This window comes from Callorhinus ursinus, unplaced genomic scaffold (assembly GCF_003265705.2).
Source record: "Callorhinus ursinus isolate GAN/ISIS: 27379988/994484 unplaced genomic scaffold, GSC_fseal_2.0 scaffold64, whole genome shotgun sequence".
Taxonomy (NCBI): Eukaryota; Metazoa; Chordata; class Mammalia; order Carnivora; family Otariidae; genus Callorhinus; species Callorhinus ursinus.
Genome location: NW_027397126.1, coordinates 5,635,436 through 5,648,510, shown reverse-complemented (window position 1 = coordinate 5,648,510; position 13,075 = coordinate 5,635,436). Strand labels below are relative to the sequence as shown.

The 13,075-nt window shown below is 39.4% G+C and overlaps 1 pseudogene; it reads right to left on the bottom strand.

The window, feature by feature from the left end:
* Positions 1 to 397: 397 nt before the first annotated feature.
* On the bottom strand, positions 398 to 1,004 carry LOC112815529 (peroxiredoxin-1 pseudogene; annotated as a pseudogene).
* Positions 1,005 to 13,075: the final 12,071 nt, after the last annotated feature.

Below are 13,075 nucleotides of genomic sequence, written 5' to 3'. Positions count from 1 at the left end.
TAAAGCACTGAACAGATTATGGGTCACAGACTTCAGTTATCCACACAAGATACATATCTTTCACTTTATTAGTGTCTGCTTTTGTGAAAAAGATCTCAGTAATAACAAAGGAGTTTCTTTTTTTTTTCCTCAGTTCAAGTGCAATAGAAACAACAAAAGACAAAAAGTGATGCCCTGCTACTGTACATAACAGTTGGCCTGCCCCATAACAGCTCGGGCCCTTCTCTCCAGAGGAAGGAAGCCTCACCTCCCCAACTCCTGCAGGAAAGGCCTGTCCTGTCCCCATACCACACCTGCACAGAGTCTAAAGTCTTATGTTCTGAGCATGACAATGGTACAAAAGAGATTTTGTTTTCATGGCCCCCCACTGCAGCCCAGCCCTAAAATGACCCGGCACTCACTTCTGCTTAGAGAAATATTCTTTGCCCTTCTGGACATCAGGCTTGATGGTATCACTGCTAGGCTTCCAGCCAGCTGGGCACACTTCCCCATGCTTGTCAGTAAACTGGAAGGCCTGAACCAGTCGCAGAGTCTCATCCACAGAGCGGCCTACAGGAAGGTCATTTACCGTGATCTGCCTAAGGATACCTTTATCATCAATGATAAAGAGGCCCCTGAACAAGATGCCTTCATCAGCCTTTTGGACCCCATCGTCCTGAGCAATGGTACGCTTGGGGTCTGATACCAAGGGAATGTTCAGGGGTCCCAGTCCTCCCTGTTTCTTGGGTGTGTTGATCCATGCCAGGTGACAGAAGTGAGAATCCACAGAAGCACCAGCCACTTGACAGATGAGTTTCTTAAATTCTTCTGCCCTGTCACTGAAGCTATGATCTCCGTGGGGCACACAAAGTGGAAGTCAAGAGGGTAAAAGAAGAACACAATGTATTTTCCTTTGTAGTCAGATAGGCTGAGGTCTTTGAACTGGCCATCTGGCATAACAGCCGTGGCTTTGAAGTTGGGGGCAGGATGCCCAATTTTGGCATTTCCTGAAGACATCTTGCTATCGGCAGCTCTGAGAACAAAAACGCCGAAGATAAGGCAGGAAGAAGACACCTAGCAAAGGAGTTTCTTATAAAGAAGATAATCCATCTAGAATTACTCCACAAAAGGAGTATCACAGAGCATGTATTAATAATAGACCTTTTTTTGTAAATATACATATTCATACCATTACATATGTTTTGTGTGTCCCCCGTTCACTAGTAGTAAAAAAAATAGATAAGATCATAGTATAAGGTTTGCCATGTCTTCCAGTTACAACCAGAATAAAGTTCTTGGTTTTGGGTTTTTTTTTCTTCTATTTTATTAATATGCACATTTACACAAAATGTAATGGTCCCAGTATGTACCCCTAAAGAATTAAATGACAAGAATTAATTGACTCTTATAAGTCAACTTCTGTATTATTTAAATATGGAATTTATAAACTTGTCCGATGTGTAGAAACTGGAGAGAAAAGTTTTGGCTTCAACTCAAGAAATGTTTAATGGTCAAAAATATGCAAATATATCATGGCCTGCCGGAAGATAATGCTTCATAAGATACTATTGGATGAAATGAAGGTGTGGAATATTTGATAAATTTCATCTTGATTATGGAAAGAATGATGTTTCTTTACCTACTAAGGAGTTTCACGCATCAGCAAATATTTGGAAAAACATATTTGGGGTTCAAGTTAAGTTACTTTGGAAAAATATTTTGATTAAATACTGTATAAGTAAAGACAAAAATAACTCTATGTAACACTTACACTCCAGTTAATAACTGGAATATACTGGTTAATAATAACCCATGCAAGTATGGGTTAACAATTCTGAAACTACTGTATGCATGCATGCACCAGCACTGAAGAAATAAATAAATATATTGTAGAATATGAGAACAAGTTCTCACTGTCAGAAAATAAGCTACAAACATGGAAAGAGTGAGTCCTAGAATGAATCTCATGGTGTTGGATTCGAATTGGAGATATCATTATGAATGCATGTTTTTGTTAACATATACATAGCTAGATGATAGATGTCTAGATAGATAAATAGAGAGAAATAAATATAGATGTGTATGTAGGCATAGGTTAAACATATGTATTTCCAATTTCTGCTCACTGAGAAGGCCTAGGAGCAGTGATACCCAGTAGCAGTGAGCACACCTTATACCCCGGTAATAGTTTCTAAATACCATTCTCCAGTTAAAAGAGACAGAGTCACCTGGAAATGTGCCTGATTCTAGGACGAGGTCAGAGAAAATACAAAATAGTTCTGGAACGTTTCGCAGTGTCAAAAATTAAGTGCCCAAAGAAGGAGGCATCACATCAAAGGGGCAGAGACATCAACCTGAAAGAGTTCCCAGTGGAGAAAGTGGAAACAATTTAAACAACAAAATAAGTAATTATAATACTGGGTGAAAACCTGTAGATTATCAGTCAATGCAGGAGAGCAATAGCTCTTTTTTATTGTTTATTTTTATTTTTATTGAAGTAGAGTTGACATTCAATGTTATATTAGTTTCAAGTGTACAACACACCTTGTGATTTGACAGTTCTGTACATTACTCAATGCTCACCACAGGAAGTATAGTTATCATCTGTCACCACACAAAGTTATTACAATATTATGGACTACATTTCCCATGCTGTACTTTTCATCTCTGTGACCCACTTATTTTATAACTGAAAATCTGCCAGTCTTAATCTCCCTCACCCGCTTAATTCTTCAATAAGAATGGTTCTTTTTTACTGAAGAATTCCAATTAATAAGTGTGGAAGGAATGAGAATAACAGAAAATAACCATGAACTAATAATTTTAACACTATTAATTGCTGCAAGCAAGATCCACCAATGGTTGATAAGCTGGTGAGCAAAAGTTTGAGGAGAAACAGGATATTTATGTAGTCTCAGTGTATCACTCCCAAGATATTTGTTAATTACAACGGGAATAATTGTAACTTTATGGCAGAGACTGGGTCCATCAGATACCACCTTAACAAAGTGATCAAGGTTAACATCAACAAAAATGAGACCTACCCACCTCTTCTATGTCCTGAATTGTTATACTGAGAAGGGTAACTCACCTCTGTAGCATTCTAACTAAAAATCCACAACCACATTCCAATCACATGAAAATATCAGATATACCCAAACTGAAGGGTATTCTACAAAACAACTGACCATTTCAAAATGTTAAGGTTAGAAACATTAAGATCTAAGGGTTGCCTGGGTGGCTCAGTCAGTTAAGCGTCTTCCTTTGGCTCAGGTCATGATCCCAGGGTCCTGGGATTGAGACTTGCAGGCTCCCTTCTCAGTGGGGAGCCTACCTCTCCTTCTGCTGCTCCCCCTGCTTATGCTCTCTCTCTCCCCCCCCCCGCCCTCTTTCTGACAAATCTTTAAAAAAAAAAAAAAAAAAAGTAAGGTCAAAAGACAAAGGATTTAGGAATTGTCACAGATTGGAGGAGAGCAAGGAGATGTGACATCTTTATTAAATGTGGTAGCCCGCAATGAATCCTAGGTCAGAAAAAGAAAAAGGACTTTAGGGGAAAAGCTGGTGAAATCGAAATTAATTCTGCAGGCTAGTTCATTGCAATTCTAATGTTAATTTCTTGGTTTTGATAACTACTGTGGTTATATAACATGTTAACATTAGGGTAAACTGAGTGAAGCATTGTTCTATGGGGGAACTTTGTACTATTTTTGCAACTTTTCTATCATTTTAAAAATTATTTCAATATAAAAATCATAAAAGTAAGCATACACCACTGATCCAACATCATATCAGTTGGAGCCTGGTATTTTTCAAATGAGAATTTGACACAACCCTCTTCATTTCATTATTTCTGTTATTTCTTTCCCTTTCTCTTTCTATCACTTGTTTGTGCATTAGCATTCGCATATCACTTCTTATGCAACATTAAAGTAAGTACAAGAAGCAATTGTTTATCGACAACAGGAGAAAGTTAACCCTTCCATCTGTATAGCATATAATATCTCTGATTTACTTTAATTCTTAGCTTATCAGAGCTATACTTTGGACATGAAGATGGATGGCCTGGGATGTTTTCCAAATTCATCTTTAAAAAGACAAGGTGTTTCATTCTAGTCTATTTTCTAAGTGCAGCAAAAGATTTATCTCTTCATTAAGCTCTTTAAAAATCGACTGCTGCATAGGGCTTACATTTGGTAATGTGACCATAGAAGGCAATGCAGATTAAGTAACTCAACTTTATTTAAATAATATAATTTTATAAGTAAAAAAATAGAGTTTAAGTTATGTAATTTAAATAATCATAACAGTACCAACAAACATTTAGTGTGTCAGGTTCTTTGATATATGGTCTACGTGGATTATTTAACTTAATAATAATCAAAATTATGAATTGCTAATCCATATTGCATGTACTCCATGTGCCAGGATGCTGAATGCTTTACACAGTTTATTTAATTTCATCCTCACCACAAATCTGAGCTGGGTGGTAACATTGCCCTTAGAATCACCTGGTGACTTGTTAGTCTCTTAAAGCCAGGCCACGCCATGTATCAATTTAATCAGAATTTCTAGGCGTGAAGCCCCAAATCAATGATTTCTTTCACAGTTTCCCAGGTGACTGCAATGTGCTACCACATTTAGGAATCCCTGCTCTAGAAATTGCTTATTCATAATTTTACAAGATGTCAGTGAGAAAAGACATGATTAGGCAAGCTAGGTACATAATATAGAAACTAGGAGTGCCTGGGTGGCTCAGTCGTTAAGCGTCTGCCTTCGGCTCAGGTCATGATCCCGGGGTCCTGGGATCCAGCCCCATGTGGGGCTCCCTGCTCAGCGGGGAGCCTGCTTCTCCCTCTCCCACTCCCCCTGCTTGTGTTGCCTCTCTCGCCGTCTCTCTCTCTGTCAAATAAAGAAAAAAGATTTTTTAAAAAAATTATATAGAAACTAGAAGTTATTGACACGTTATTGTACAGAAGTTCTAATTATTACTGAGATAAAACTTTTTAATTTCAACAGTCTCCTCTGATGAATAGATTACACATTCCATTGTGGCAATATTTTCCTATAATCTTTTACGAATGAAAAATAATTATAACTTAAAAATAATTGAAAAAGAATTATTACTGAAGTTGGTAATTATGCAGTTTCTTCCCCCCTGGTGTCTCTCATAGCCTGTTTATTCCCCACTTGGCGCTTAGTAAGTGAAAGTGCATTATTGTTCTGTACATTTGTTTTCCTTTAAAAGAATAAATGTGGACTATTTTCTCTTTTGGCTTATATGTGGGGTTCTTTTATTATTTTTACATGTTTGTAATATAATCATTAGTTTATATTACTTTTTAACATAGATATTCTATTTCTGAACAGTTTATCGAGATGTTAAAACGATCATCTAAATCATTCAAGGAAAAGAACAAGGACTTTTAACCAAAATTCACTGTATTTAGCCTGGGCGTGCATTTGAATTCTGGAAATAAACTCCCTCCGATCTCTTATATATCTAGAGACAGTATGGATTCTTTCTGCAAGTGCCTATGGCAAGTATGTCCTTTGTGGTTTTTACTTAAAAAGATATATGTTGATGGAGATAGGAAATGCAAACACTACCTGTCTTGTCTGGTTGCATAAATTGTGAGGATAAATAAATTTGCAGCAGTTGAAGGGAGACCATTCCTGAGATAGTCTTGAACAATGTCACTTCAGGGCCCAAGTGACAAGATGAGATCAAACCAAGACAAGGGCAAATCTTCCCAGCTCTGCAGAGGATCAAGCATCACCCAGGCTTCGGGTGAAGGAACACTGGGATTAAAGCATTCCTGGTACCAAGGATGTCTCTAGAAAGACACTGATACCTGCAGTGGTGAGTTTCTCAGGTGATGTCCTAAACAGAGGCCTCTAGTTAGGAGGCTGGAGAACAGGAAACTGGGGATTAGCTGTGAGCATATGCACGATAATGCTTTGTAGCTCACAAGAAAGGATGGAGTGTACTTTGTTTGGGGGATTCCTACATTTGAGTTAGTATAGGGCTGAGATGTTATAAACTGAGCATTAAAGTTTAATAAGGAAAGAAAGCCAATGTGACCTCATTCTAAACTCGCAGCCCAATGAAGCTTAAGATAAGCAAATCAGAGACCTAAAACAAATCTGATGACTGTACATGGAGATATTATGTTGATTCAAACCTCCCTACTTCTAACTTCTGCCCCCTAACTTTGTACCAAATAAAGCAAGAGCTGCACAATAATTGATGGAAGTTTCAGAGAATAAACTAATTCAAATTTGTTCATCAAATATTTGTAGGAATCGCCATTATTTATAAAGCATTATTCTAGAAAGATATTACAGCATGGTTACAACATTGTCCAGTCTGTAAGAAATTTCTGTGACTAATCTTAGGAAATCTTTTTTTTTTTTAAGATTGTATTTATTTATTTGACAGAGAGAGACATAGTGAGAGAGGGAACACAAGCAGGGGGAGTGGACAGGGGAGAAGCAGGCCTCCCGCTGAGCAGGGAGCCCAAGGCAGGGTTCCATCCCAGGACCCTGGGACCATGACCTGAGCTGAGGGCAGACGCTTAACGACTGAGCCACCCAGGCGCCCCATCCGTGGATAATCTAACAGTGAGATTTCAAAAATGTTCCTTCTGGTTTAACCAAAGAATACACTCAGTAAACCCCTACTGAGTACTGGGCATTGTGCCTGAGGATGGGAGCTGGTGCCTAGAGATTTAGGAGCATGGGAGGACTCAGACTGCAGCTTGCAGTGGCCGGACACCACTTCCACAATGCCAGAATAATCTACACACACTCCCTACTACCACAACTTAATCAACTTCCATCACACAAGTGAGAAAGGCAGAGGGAGGGAAGTTAACCATTAAGGGCTGAGGACTTACTGAATGTAAGCTAGGAAATAGTGACATAAGTTTTATTACTTGAGTTCGGCTTACAGATAACTGAATTAAAGTTTATGAAAATGCTAGAAAGTAATAGATCTGTCCATTCACTCTATGTAGATGTGGAGCTTGAGTTGCATTACTTGTACATGTAAGTTACACTTTTGCATACCCTAGTTTGTGACTATTTGGTTTATTTGTAGTCAGATTACTATCAAAACAACTAGTTATTTGACTGAATTACCCCATTTCTTTCTAACGGGTATGTCTAAACTATTGAGTTATTCAAATGGGATGTATGCAGGTAGACTCCTGCTCAATTGTCATATTACCCTGAAAACGCAGGCCTTAGAATGGGGGTGGGGGAGATGTTGGTCATAGGGTACAAATTGGCAACTGGAAGATGAAGAAGTTTTGGAGAGCTCACGGACAGCCTAGTGATGATAGGTAACAGGACTGTGTTACATACTTCAAAGTTGCCAAGAGACTTAATGTTCCTAAATGTTCTCACCACAAAAAAGAGATGAGGGGCACCTGGGTGGCTCAGTCCTTAGGCATCTGCCTTCAGCTCCGGTCATGATCCTGGAGTCCTGGGATGGAGCCCCGTTTCGGACTCCCTGCTCAGTGGGGACCCTGCTTCTCCCTCTCCCTCTGCTCCTGCTTGTGTTTCCTCTCTTAATGTCTCTCTGTCTGTGAAATAAATAACTAAAATCTTTAAAACAAAAAACCAAAAAAGAAATGATAGTTTTGTGACCTGGTATTAACTAACACTGCAGTGGCGATCATGTTGCAATATAGAAACATCTCCAATCGACACGACATGTTGTACACTTTAAACTTAACCAGTGTTACATTTCAAGTATATCTCAATTAAGAGAAGAATAGGAGCACCTGGGTGGCTCAGTTAGTTAAGCATCTGCCTTTGGCTCCGGTCACGATACCAGGGTCTTGTGTCCCAGGCTCTGCTTCGTGGGGAGCCTGCTTCTCCCTCTCCCTCTGCTGCTCCCTCGGCTTGTGCTCTCTCTCTGTCTCTATGTAAATGAATAAATAAAATCTTAAAAAAAAAAAGTAGATACAGTCGGGGCCTCTGTAGCTGCTCGGCTGCCTGTCCTAACTAGTTTCCCACGTCTCTGTTTTTTTCTAATGTTTTCTGCTACTGTTTACCAGTTTCAAAACAAAACAAAACAAATCTGTATATGGTATCCACCTGCTTAATCCATAGGTTTCCATTACTCTTCTGATTAAAAAAAAAAAAAAAGACTATCTCCCGTAATCCTTACTCATAGTACTTACATGAGCAGAAGTATGACCCCTACCAACGTCTCCTACCTCATGTTATACTCCTCTCTTCAGTGTCCCTTTATTCCTACTGTGCTGGTTTTATGTGATTTCTTCAACTAGACACATTCTTTACGATCTCAACGCTTTTGCACAAATTATTCCTTCCACTTAAAATACTCCATAACTGCCCCTCCCCGTCATGTGCCACACTTTGGCCTATTTAATTACTATCCATTCTTCAGGTCTCAAGTCCCTAACTTCACAGGTTATAGTGGGTTCTCCTGTGTAGACTACATAGCATTTATCACAGTTTGTAATTACATGCTCTAGTGAATCTGTGTCAGCAAGTATGTCTATATCTCTGTTGCCCACTGTCATAGCCTTAATGGTTAGCATAGTTTTTGCTTGTAAGACACCCTTAATAAATATTAGTTGAGTGAATGAATGAATGAATTAGTGTGTGAATAATTGCAGAGGATAAGGGCTGAGCCAGTCCAGGGAGGGCCTTACATGGAAAATAGGCATTGGCCTATTATCAATAATGACAGGCCCTGGAGAGAGCTAGGTAATTTGGTGTATAATCTTTGGTTCACAGCTCAGGTTGACCGTGTAATAGATGTGTAACCTTAAGCAAGTTACTTTTCCATTTTTCTGTCTCAATTTCCTCATCCTAACAATAGGGACAAGACTAATTTTCTACCTTACAGGTTTATAGTAGGATTAAATATTGTATTTAAAGTGATAAGCATGGGGGCTGTTGCCTAGTACATGCTCATTAATGAGAATGACTATTGTCCTTACTATTGTTTTATTAGGTCTCATTAAGAACCTGCTTGAGATACATGTTTTAACCTGGGGCCAGCAAGTCTAGGGATGAAAGCATTCTGCCAGAATGCTAAAACTCAAATCCTAAAAGGAGGTCTAAACAAAGCACCTACCTAGGGAGGAAGCACCACATAATGGGCTAATGTCCATATAGAATGGAAGTAGTGGAAATGAAGTTGGAGGAACAGTGATCCTCAGATTTCTTACATAATCATCAAACCAGTGAGATTTTGGAAAAGAAACTCTGAGAATGAAAGACAAGAACCCAATCCCTCGTGATTGGCAGTAGACTCCTACTTACTGTAGAGATGTTGTTAAGGCTGTTGAAGAGTGTCCTCTTTTCAAGGTCCCTTATGGAAACTTTGTCTTAGTCCTGAAAATAAACAGTTCTACTTCTCCTGGGAATGAATCATGCAGGCAATCATATTTCTTGGTTGCTTTGGCCACTAGGAAGCTCAGAGGCAAATAAAGTGGTCACAAATAGCAAAGTGTGGTATTCAATGAATCAATCATTGGACAACATAATTTCCAAACCAAACAAGCTACTTTTTTAATTATATGTTTGCATAAGCACACATTCTTCCATATCACTTATCACAGATACACATTTTCACTTAATTGTATTATTATTTGATTAATATCTGCCTCTTCCACTAGAGAAAGTTCTTTGAAGACAGCAAAAGTATTTATCTTCTTTAACTCTCTACACTTCAATTCTTAGCAAATGGTAGATGACAAAAATATTTGTCAGATGAAGAATTCAAGTTCATAGTAACTTGACTTTACCATTCTTCAGGTCTCAAGTCCCTAACTTCACAGGTTATAGTGGGTTCTCCTGTGTAGTAAAGTAAAGTAACTTTACTTTGGGCGCTAACCTCAATCCTGGCTTTTTCTTTGCACTGATTTTTTTCAGTTGTATTTTCAAAAGTAATACCTGTTCATTGCACAAAATATTATAAAATAGAGTCGAGTAGGTGTAAAATAACTCATAGTCCCTCTAACTAAAGATAACTTCTAATGGGGGCTGTATCTTCCAGAGCTTTGATTAAATATGTATGTATGTATGTATGAATTTTTTCATGTCTACAACATGAACTAAACTTATTAATTTGTACAACATACTAAGTTGTATGGTTTAAATTGTTATCTTGTAGGTACTTTTGATTAAGGCTATAAATCCTTTTTGGAACAATAATGGCTCTAACTATGTAAGCACTGGGAATTGGGGTAAGCAGGTCGGTGGGGGTTCAGACACATGATGTAGTAGACACTTACCTAGTGGGCTCCTGACCCCAGACTCTTTCTGTTCCTCCCACCTAAGCCTTGGGTCATCCATGATCCTGAACTATAATCCCGGGATCAAGTAGGCTCAGCTTTTAGGGGCAGCAAGTTATGGGAGGGATTCACACTGTATTTTCTGGGCTAAGTAACATTTCAGGGTTGGAGCATGAGGAACTTCTTAGGTGGCCGGTCTTAGGAGTCCTGGGCATGGACAGTCTTTTAACTCCTTACCTCTCCATCTACCAAATCTTGAAATCGTATCATTTTAAAAGTCGGCAAAACACTGTGTGGGTTTTATTGTTATGTTTCTGTCTTCCTTCCTTCTAGGTGAAGCTCTCCCCTCAACCCTGGAGTTCCAGAAACAGGAGTGAGAGAAGTACCTTTGTATGGTACTTTTGATGAAACACATGGAAATTGGATGTTTTCCATTTAAAAACTTAACACCAACATTAACACCACCAAGTAGCTAGATTTCCTCTTCTTACTAAACGTCATAATATACAGTAAATAAGATTGCTGCAGAAAGTGGGCTTCAGAGTGGTGTGGCTATGAATAACTTAACAGATTCACAGATTGTTCCCCAAACGCGAGGCTTTCTGCCGTGCCTGTTTCTATGGAATGCCAGGGGATCATTACCAGGGAACTAAATAACTGAAATGTTAGAGAGTATTTCAAATCATGTTAATGACCCAAATCTATCTCACCACCACTCCTTTGAATTGATGGCTCAGGCAGTTTTTAACGGGCTTACTTATCTCCTAAATGCAGTGGTGAGTTGGATTCAGCCTTGGATACACTGTAACACAGAGCTCTCCTCAACGCCAGTACACTGTAACACGGAGCTCTCCTCAACGCCAGTCCCCTAGCCAGACCCAACCAGAAGGCTTGCCAGGTTTGTTGTGCTGAAACCCAGAAAGCCTAGATTTGTTTTCCTTGCTGTCCAGAAAAATTAAAATGTGCACACACACACACACACACACACACACACACACACACTGAACTTGTTAGCCTGTGCAGTTACTCTGAGCTAGAAGAAATTTTTTCCTCAAAATGCAAACGTATAAAATCTGTAAGTCAAGGGCGCCTGGGTGGCTCAGTTGGTTAAGCGACTGCCTTCGGCTCAGGTCATGATCCTGGAGTCCCGGGATCGAGTCCCACATCGGGCTCCCTGCTCAGCAGGGAGTCTGCTTCTCCCTCTGACTCTCCTCCCTCTCATGCTGTCTCTCATTCTCTCTCTCTCAAATAAATAAATAAAATCCTTAAAAAAAAATTTAAGAAAAAAATCTGTAAGTCAAGTTATCTGTAAAAAATATCTTTTGGAACCTATGAGTCTCTGAAAAATTAAACTTTTTCATCCCTTCTACACACATCGCAGAGTACATTTAACAATTATAAACAGGCAGACCTTCCAAGATCTTTCCTGAGTCAGGCAGCCCCGAACTGCTGGATGGTGTGCCCGTAGCTCACCAACAGTGATAAACGCAGACAAGGAGAGAGCTAGGTCTCCAGAGTATAGTAGAGTGGAGCATAGCCGTGAGGAGTGTGGCTGGAAAGCATGCCCTGGCAGTAAACCTAGAATTCTAGATGTGAAGTCCAAGGGTTTCTAGGCCAATGATAAAAATGGGAAAGGAGGTATTTCCACGTGGTGCCAGTGCACCAAGTCCAAACTCCTGAGCGTGGGAACAAGGTCCTGTGTCACTTGGCACCTGCCTACTTCTCCATCATCCCTCACATTTCCTCCCCACCACTATATGTTCCAAGCATTACCCAAATTTCCTGCTGGGGGGCTGTGTAGGTACAGTTTCTCTCTTCTCAAATATCTTTCACACCCTCCCTTTATCTAAATGAGCTGTATTTAATGTTTAGACTCCATTAGAAGTATCATCTCCTCTAGGGGGTCATCCTTGACCCTTCTCCCAGCTACCTGCTGAATTGTCTTCTCCCCCTAATTCTGGAACAGATGATTGATATGGGTGCTACTGCCCTCACTTCAATAGACTAAGAGCTCCTAAATTTATATCTCCATCCCCAGTCCTCGCATAGTAGATACTCGGTTACATGTTTATTTAATTACTGATTAAATGGATATAGTCACATGGTTAACAGCTTTGTGATTATGGGTGATCAACATATTTGGAGATATATTCCCCAGAAAGCAACTAGTGACATCAGGGATTAGGCCTGCTGTCCAGAGAAAAGAGGTTAACAAGAGCCAGTTAGGGCTCCATCAAAGTAGTTCAACCTTCCAAATAGGACTTAGCATAGGAGCCCAGCTTTTCAAGCTAGTCCACCCTCCTGAAGATGACAGAGAAAACTATAGCTTGGTGAGAATGAGTGACTGTGACATTGACCTTGTCACACGAAAGCACCAGCAATTTCAGACACAACTTGCTGTTGGAGTTCAGGCAGCCAGTGACTCTGATAAAGGGCAAGGAGGACATTTGTTCACCAGTAGAGCTAAATAAACTTTCAGGCCAGGCTCTGTGACCAAGGAACAAAAGCAGACAATGGAGGTGAGCATAGCACTAAGCAAATCTCAGGGAGAGTCCTGAAGACAAATTCAGATTGAAAAGTAATATCAGTTATTTGAGCTTTACTTTGCTCATCTGAAAAATGGAAATAAAATAGCACCTCACAGCACTGTCTGTCATTACTAATAGATGTGTAAGTAGTTAGCATAGTTCCCAGTGTCCAATAGTCAATAAATGCTATTTTCCTCAATTTCCTTTTCTTCCCTTTATAAAAATCAAATCCATATACCTTAAGTACTGGGTTTACTCAGTATTTGACATTTTAAATGTTCAAAACATTTG